General features: G+C 46.3%; 1 non-coding gene across 1 annotated transcript; it reads right to left on the bottom strand.

The window, feature by feature from the left end:
* Nucleotides 1–2,079: 2,079 nt before the first annotated feature.
* On the bottom strand, nucleotides 2,080–2,186 carry LOC117128667. The gene has a single exon (XR_004452062.1). It is a non-coding gene; the product is annotated as a small nucleolar RNA R71 (small nucleolar RNA).
* Nucleotides 2,187–6,149: the final 3,963 nt, after the last annotated feature.

The raw sequence follows: 6,149 nt of genomic DNA, 5'->3' as shown, positions 1-6,149 counted from the left end.
TGAAGGATATCTGCTATGTTATCTCTGGATACTTGTAAGATCCTTCCATCCATTGCACGTGCGTTGCCATCTGGGTCCCTGAAAATACCAAATTCATCAGGTGTTAGAAAACCGTAATCAATGTTTGCATTATCATTCAATTTAGAAATAGAAAGATTAGGGTTTAGAGTAGTATCGATCGATGTAGATATAGTTGCATCGATCGATGGCAGAGTAATTTCTGCAGAATTTGTGTTCTTGAGATGATTGCTCTTCATGGATTTTTCTGTTGATGTAGATGGAAGAGTGTTCATCTTTTTTGCTTGTGCGTCTGCTCTGGTGTGTGGAGGTGGTTTCGGGGGGGCAAAACGATTTATATAGGTATCTATAAACCTAGTTGGAGAGGGAATATTCTTCTGCTCCTGAATTTTCGCTGCAGCGCGAATATCGATCGATGTTCCTGTGTGAGTGTCGATCGATAGGAGCGGTTGTTTTGTTGGACGAGGGTGGGTATCGACCGATGTGGAGTGCACTTCGGCGATCAATGTTGGACACTTGTTTGTGCACTTATGTGTTTCGAATCTTTCATCTTGCAAAGACATTTCTATTGCACGTTCTTTCCACTAATCCTCATCGTATTCCTATGTATGTTCCTCGTTAGGTGAAGTAATTACAGTGTCAACTGCAAAACTTTCATGGAAACCACTATCTGCCCAACTGCCTATGGAATAATCATCATGTCCTCTCTTGCTTGGAGGTTGGAAGGCAAAGTGTGGGTAACAATGATTAGGTGGAGCGAAATGGTCAACTGGGTGCATTACGTCGAGTGACGTGTTGTTGTGGTCATCGGTCACCGTTGACTCATTGGATTCGATCGATGGAAAGGTTGGGGTGTCGATCGATTCCGAGTACTCTGTTTTGTACTCCGACTCGTACTCTGCTCCACAATGGCATGCACTAATGAAGCCAAGTTCTTTCCCGTAATCCACATAATTAATGACCTTTTGCTTAGGTCGGATGGGGTCGTAGTGGATGTTGGGGTTTATGAGTGTCAGACACAATTTGTTTTTGTTCATGTCACATACAGCTCCTATTGTAGCTAGGAAAGATCTTCGAAGCAGAAGTGAAGAGTTCCAGTTAAGCTCAATGTCTAGGACATGAAAATCTAGAGGGACAAGGGCATTACCAATCTGTACCTCCAGATCTCTTATGATTCCTCCTGATCGTTTCTCTGAAAGATCCACGAAGGTGAAGGATTCCATTGAAGGTTCAATGGTCAAACCAAGCTGGTCTGCCATGATCCTAGGGAGGATACTAACTGATGCTCCTGTGTCACACTACCATAAGTAACAAGGAGAAAGACTTGCTGTTCTCAGACGATCCTGCTCATTTGGAACGCACCATCCGTAGAGGTCAACGTTCCACATCGCTCAACGCAACAACTTCGTCGTCGATCGATACGCACAACCAACCGTCGACCGACACCAGACCATCATCGTCGATCGATCCCAATCGTTCGACAATGATCGATACTAATCCGCATACGTCGATCGATACCGTGTCGTCAAAAATGGTAAACATTATTATTCTAACACAGGACGAGAACGGAAACCTGTATGACCAGGCCTGTCATCTGCGTAATGCAACAGGTCAGAAAATAGATGCTCAGGGAACTGTAATCCCTGATGCTGATACTACAGGAGCTGCTCAACCTGTAGACGAGGACGCTCGATCGAAACCACTGGCCGACTACAATCGCCCAGATGAGTACTATTCCAACAGATCAGCTATTCAACTTCCGGAGATCCAGAAGCAGAATTTCGAGCTGAAGCCTCAATACTACACTCTCGTGTCGCAGATACCCTACTCTGGTTACCGCACGAGCATCCTATGGACAATTTGGAACGGTTAAAGGATCTAATCGCTGCTATTCGGATGGAAGGAGTCCCCGAATATTACCTGCTGTGCAAGCTCTTCAGATACACATTGAATGGAGAAGCGATGCACTGGCTTAGGCAGCAACCCACATGATCTTTAACATCCTGGACCGACATCAAAAATGCTTTCTTACGAAACTTCTTCGATGAGGCGCGCGCTGAAGAACTCCGGAACAAAATTTCCAAATTCTCGCAGAAGGCTGGAGAGTCCTTCAAAGATGCGTGGATTAGATTTAGGTTCTTCCAGCGAGACTGTCCACACCATGGATTTAACGAAGTGCAGCTGTTAAGCACTTTCTTCCGAGGTCTCGCCTTACAGTATCAAATGGCTCTTAATACGGCAAGTGAAGGAAACTTCACTACTCGGAATTCGTTGGAAGCTGTGAGACTTATCGAAAACCTTGCTAACATCAGCAGCACCAAAAACACTGACTCTGAACGGAAGAAGTCTGTAGCCTCTATCGGGAAGGAACAGATGGACGAAGTAAGAGCTAAGTTAGATGTGGTGCACGAGCTTCTTAGGAAGCAAGTCTGTTCAACGGAAGGAGAAGTAGCAGATACGGAAGGAGAAGAAAATGTGAACTACATCGGAGGTACCGGATTCAAGAAATTTGGAAACCAGGGTGGAAACATAAACTTCTTTGGAAATGGTCAAAGAAGTAACCAAAGTTCACAATTTCAAAAACCCTTCAACAACAGCAAGAGCTACTCAAACTCTTATTACCAAAATTCACCACCCCAGACTCAGGAAAGCAAGATCGAAGAGATGCTTGTTCGAGTACTGTTGGGGCAACAACAAATCACTGTGGATTTCAACGGTAAAATAAACTCCGCCTACAACAATCTGAACACCAAAATCGAGACCTTAGGTACTCAGGTGAGAAAACTTGAAACGCAAGTAGTTCAGACGGGCGAGACTATAAAGAGGCAAGAAGCTTTCGCTAGAGAGGCAGGAGCTGACAAAGGAAAACACCACGTAAGTGCCATCTTAGATGATGATTTCTGGCAGTGGTGAGAATGAAAAGCTTGAGGAAGGAGACTTCGAAATCGAAAGCTCCATGAGTCTCGGCGGATCCCAATGGTGTCGACCGATGTCGACTAACTCACATCGATCGACAGACAATGATGAAGATCGATGGACGGATTACTCCAATCATCGATCGACGTCATCCGCTGAATCGACTGATTGCAATGCGGTTCGAATTCTAACTCATGAAGAATTCGCAGCTAAGCATCCTCACCCACCCTCCCCTTTCTATGATACAATCGATCGATTGGTTGAGCCTACCATCGATCGACAGAGTGAGTCCGACGTCGATCGACATAACCCACCTCCCATCGATCGACGGGCACCTCTGACATACCGAGTGCGGTTACCTTCAATCGATAATGATTACATCAACGCACTCAGACCACCACCTAAACCATTAGCTAGCCCACCCGAACCAAAACCCAACTCTTTAAATAGTTCACCAGAAACAGTTCAAGAAAATCAGGAAACTGAAGGGAGAAGGTTAAGGAGAAGAAAGGAGAACATTCCTAAGAACCTTAAGAGGGAAGCTAACGATAAAGAGATGGATGGTTTCACTAAAAGAGTCCTCAGAATCCCAATCGAAAAACCTTTTGATGAAGCTTACTTCACACACCGGTTGTGGATGTTACTTCACACACATGCCACTTCCTTCACACTCAACAAAGATGAAATCAATGAGATGGTGTTTGGTATTTGTGGACTCAGGAGAAACTGGGAGAGGAGCTCAAATCATTAGTATAAGATACACATCAACCTTTGGATAGAGGCTACAATGAGATTTTCAGAAGTATGGCAGAAATGAAGGCAGAAATTGAGAGTTTACGTCAACAACTTGAGAAGGAAGCCACGACCTCAACATCGATCGACACACCACATGCACCATCGATCGACGTCAGTCTTCCTACAGCCCAGATCTCCGCAGAACCGCAATGTTCAGCACAACACAAGGATGAATGGGAAGTCTCCTACATCGACACAAGGATAAACGACGTATACTGCCCTCTCAACAACAACGTGGACTGGCTAAGCACTAAAATCGAGCTACTACAGCAAGATCTGGACATCCACTCGATTTTCACGGCTAGCGATCTTCCACCGGAATGGTTGCCGCAGGAACCGGAATGTACTTCCTCCATTACTTTTCTTGCTTTTTCCCCTTCCAGACACTTCATAAGTGGTCCAGAGAATCTCCATTTGTAAATTTCACCGTCCACTGTTACGTAGCGTGCGGCCTGTGTTCGGACTTTACGGGCTGCCCATTTTTCGGTGGGCAGTTGCTCGTCAAGAATGTAGTCTTGAATCCTCTGAAGCCATGGGGTATCGCAGCCGTAATCAGATTGCTCCGATTGCGGTTGTATCGGAATTTCTTCTTCCTCGTCATCTTGACCTTCGATGAGATTGACGACGATTGGTGGTCCGATGCTCGGATGTTCGATGAACTCGACTGGAATTACCCTTTTAAGTCATGGGTCGAAACTTGATGCTAGGTCCGCGAGGGCGTCTGCCTGGACGTTCTCGGAACGGGGAATTCGCGTAAGGGCAAAACAGTCATAATCTTGAGCTAGACTTTGGACCAGTTTGAGGTACGCGTCCATCCGTTCGACTATGGCTTCATACTCTCCGCTGAATTGACTGGCCACTAACTGGGAGTCGCAGTAAGCGTGGAGATTACGTATTTTAAGCCGTGAGCCAAATGTAGCCCTGCGATGAGTGCTTCGTATTCGGCCTCGTTGTTTGAGGCGTGGAATTCCAGCCTGAACGATTGTTCCAAGATCTCGCTCGTTGGAGATGTGAGACGGATTCCGATGCCCGATCCCTGCTTTGATGAGGATCCGTCGACGTGGAGGAGTCAGGTGGAATTTGGTTCCTCATTGGTTATGGTCCCCGTTGGAAGTTCGACCAAGAAGTCTGCGAGCAATTGTGATTTTGCGCTCGTCCTTGGTCGGTACTCGATGTCGTACTCGCTCAATTCGACCGCCCACTTGGCCAGTCGGCCTGACTGACTTGGGCTATGCAGAATTGTCCGTAGGGGAAAGGTCGTGAGGATGACGATCGTGTGGGATTGGAAATATGGTCTTAGTTTTTGGGCCGATGTTACGACCGCGCATGCCAATTGTTCCATTAATGGGTACCTGGACTCGGCATCCAGCAAGGTTTTGCTTATGTAGAAAAGAGGTTTTTGCTCCCCGCATTCTTCCCTAATCAGGACTCCACTTACGGCCGTTGCCGACACAGCGATGAATAAGAATAAAAGCTCCCCTTCCACGGGTTTTTCGAGGACTGGAGGAGTAGCTAAATAACGCTTCAGCTGTTGGAAGGCGTTTTCGCATTCTTCCGACCATTCGAATTTTTTATTTCCTCCCAAGACATCGTAGAAGGGCAGGCACTTTTCTGTTGATCGTGAAATAAATCGGTTAAGCGCTGCGATCCTGCCGGTCAGCCTTTGGACTTTCCGCGCGTCACATCTCGAGGAATGTTTTGCTCAGTTAAATTCCCATAACATGAAGCTCAACCCGACAAAATGTAGATTTGCCGTGGCATCAGGGGAATTCCGCTGTCGCTTCTACCAATCGATCGATATGTGGTAGAGGGAAACTATCCTTTGGACATGCTTTGTTTAGGTCGGTAAAGTCCACGCAAACTCGCCATTTTCCGTTTTTCTTTTTGACTACTCAGGGTTGGCGAGCCAGTCTGGGTATCTTACTTCTGTTATCGACCCGACTTTAAGCAATTTTTTGACCTCGTCGGTTACTGCGGAAGCACGTTCGGGTCCTAGCTTCCGTCTTTTTTGTTTGACGGGTTTGAACGTTGGGTCAATATTCAGCTCGTGACATGTTATGTTAATGTCGATCCCTGGCATATCTTCCGCAGCCCATGCGAAAGTATTGAGATTCTTTTTAAGACAAGCTACGAGTTCTGTCCTCAAAGGCTCGCGGAGATTGGCTCCGATCTCGACGCAGCGTTCCGGGAATGCTTCGTCGAGACAGATTGTTACCACGGGTTCGCAAGTTGGCTCGCGTTTTTTGTCTAGGGCCGCAATGTTACAAGATTGTCAGAAGAGTTCCGCTGAATCCTGACTTCGCGTATCTTTGTTGGAGATCTTTTTCTCCACTTTTCTAGGAGTGATCTCGAGAACCGGTCTTTTTCATTTTAGTTCTGCGGCGAAACACACCTGTGATACTCTCGGATTTCCCCATATT

The sequence above is a fragment of the Brassica rapa genome, chromosome A09 (assembly GCF_000309985.2).
Source record: "Brassica rapa cultivar Chiifu-401-42 chromosome A09, CAAS_Brap_v3.01, whole genome shotgun sequence".
In the NCBI taxonomy this organism is placed as follows: Eukaryota; Viridiplantae; Streptophyta; class Magnoliopsida; order Brassicales; family Brassicaceae; genus Brassica; species Brassica rapa.
Note: the sequence above shows the minus strand (reverse complement) of the source record. Positions and strands in the feature narration are given on the sequence as shown.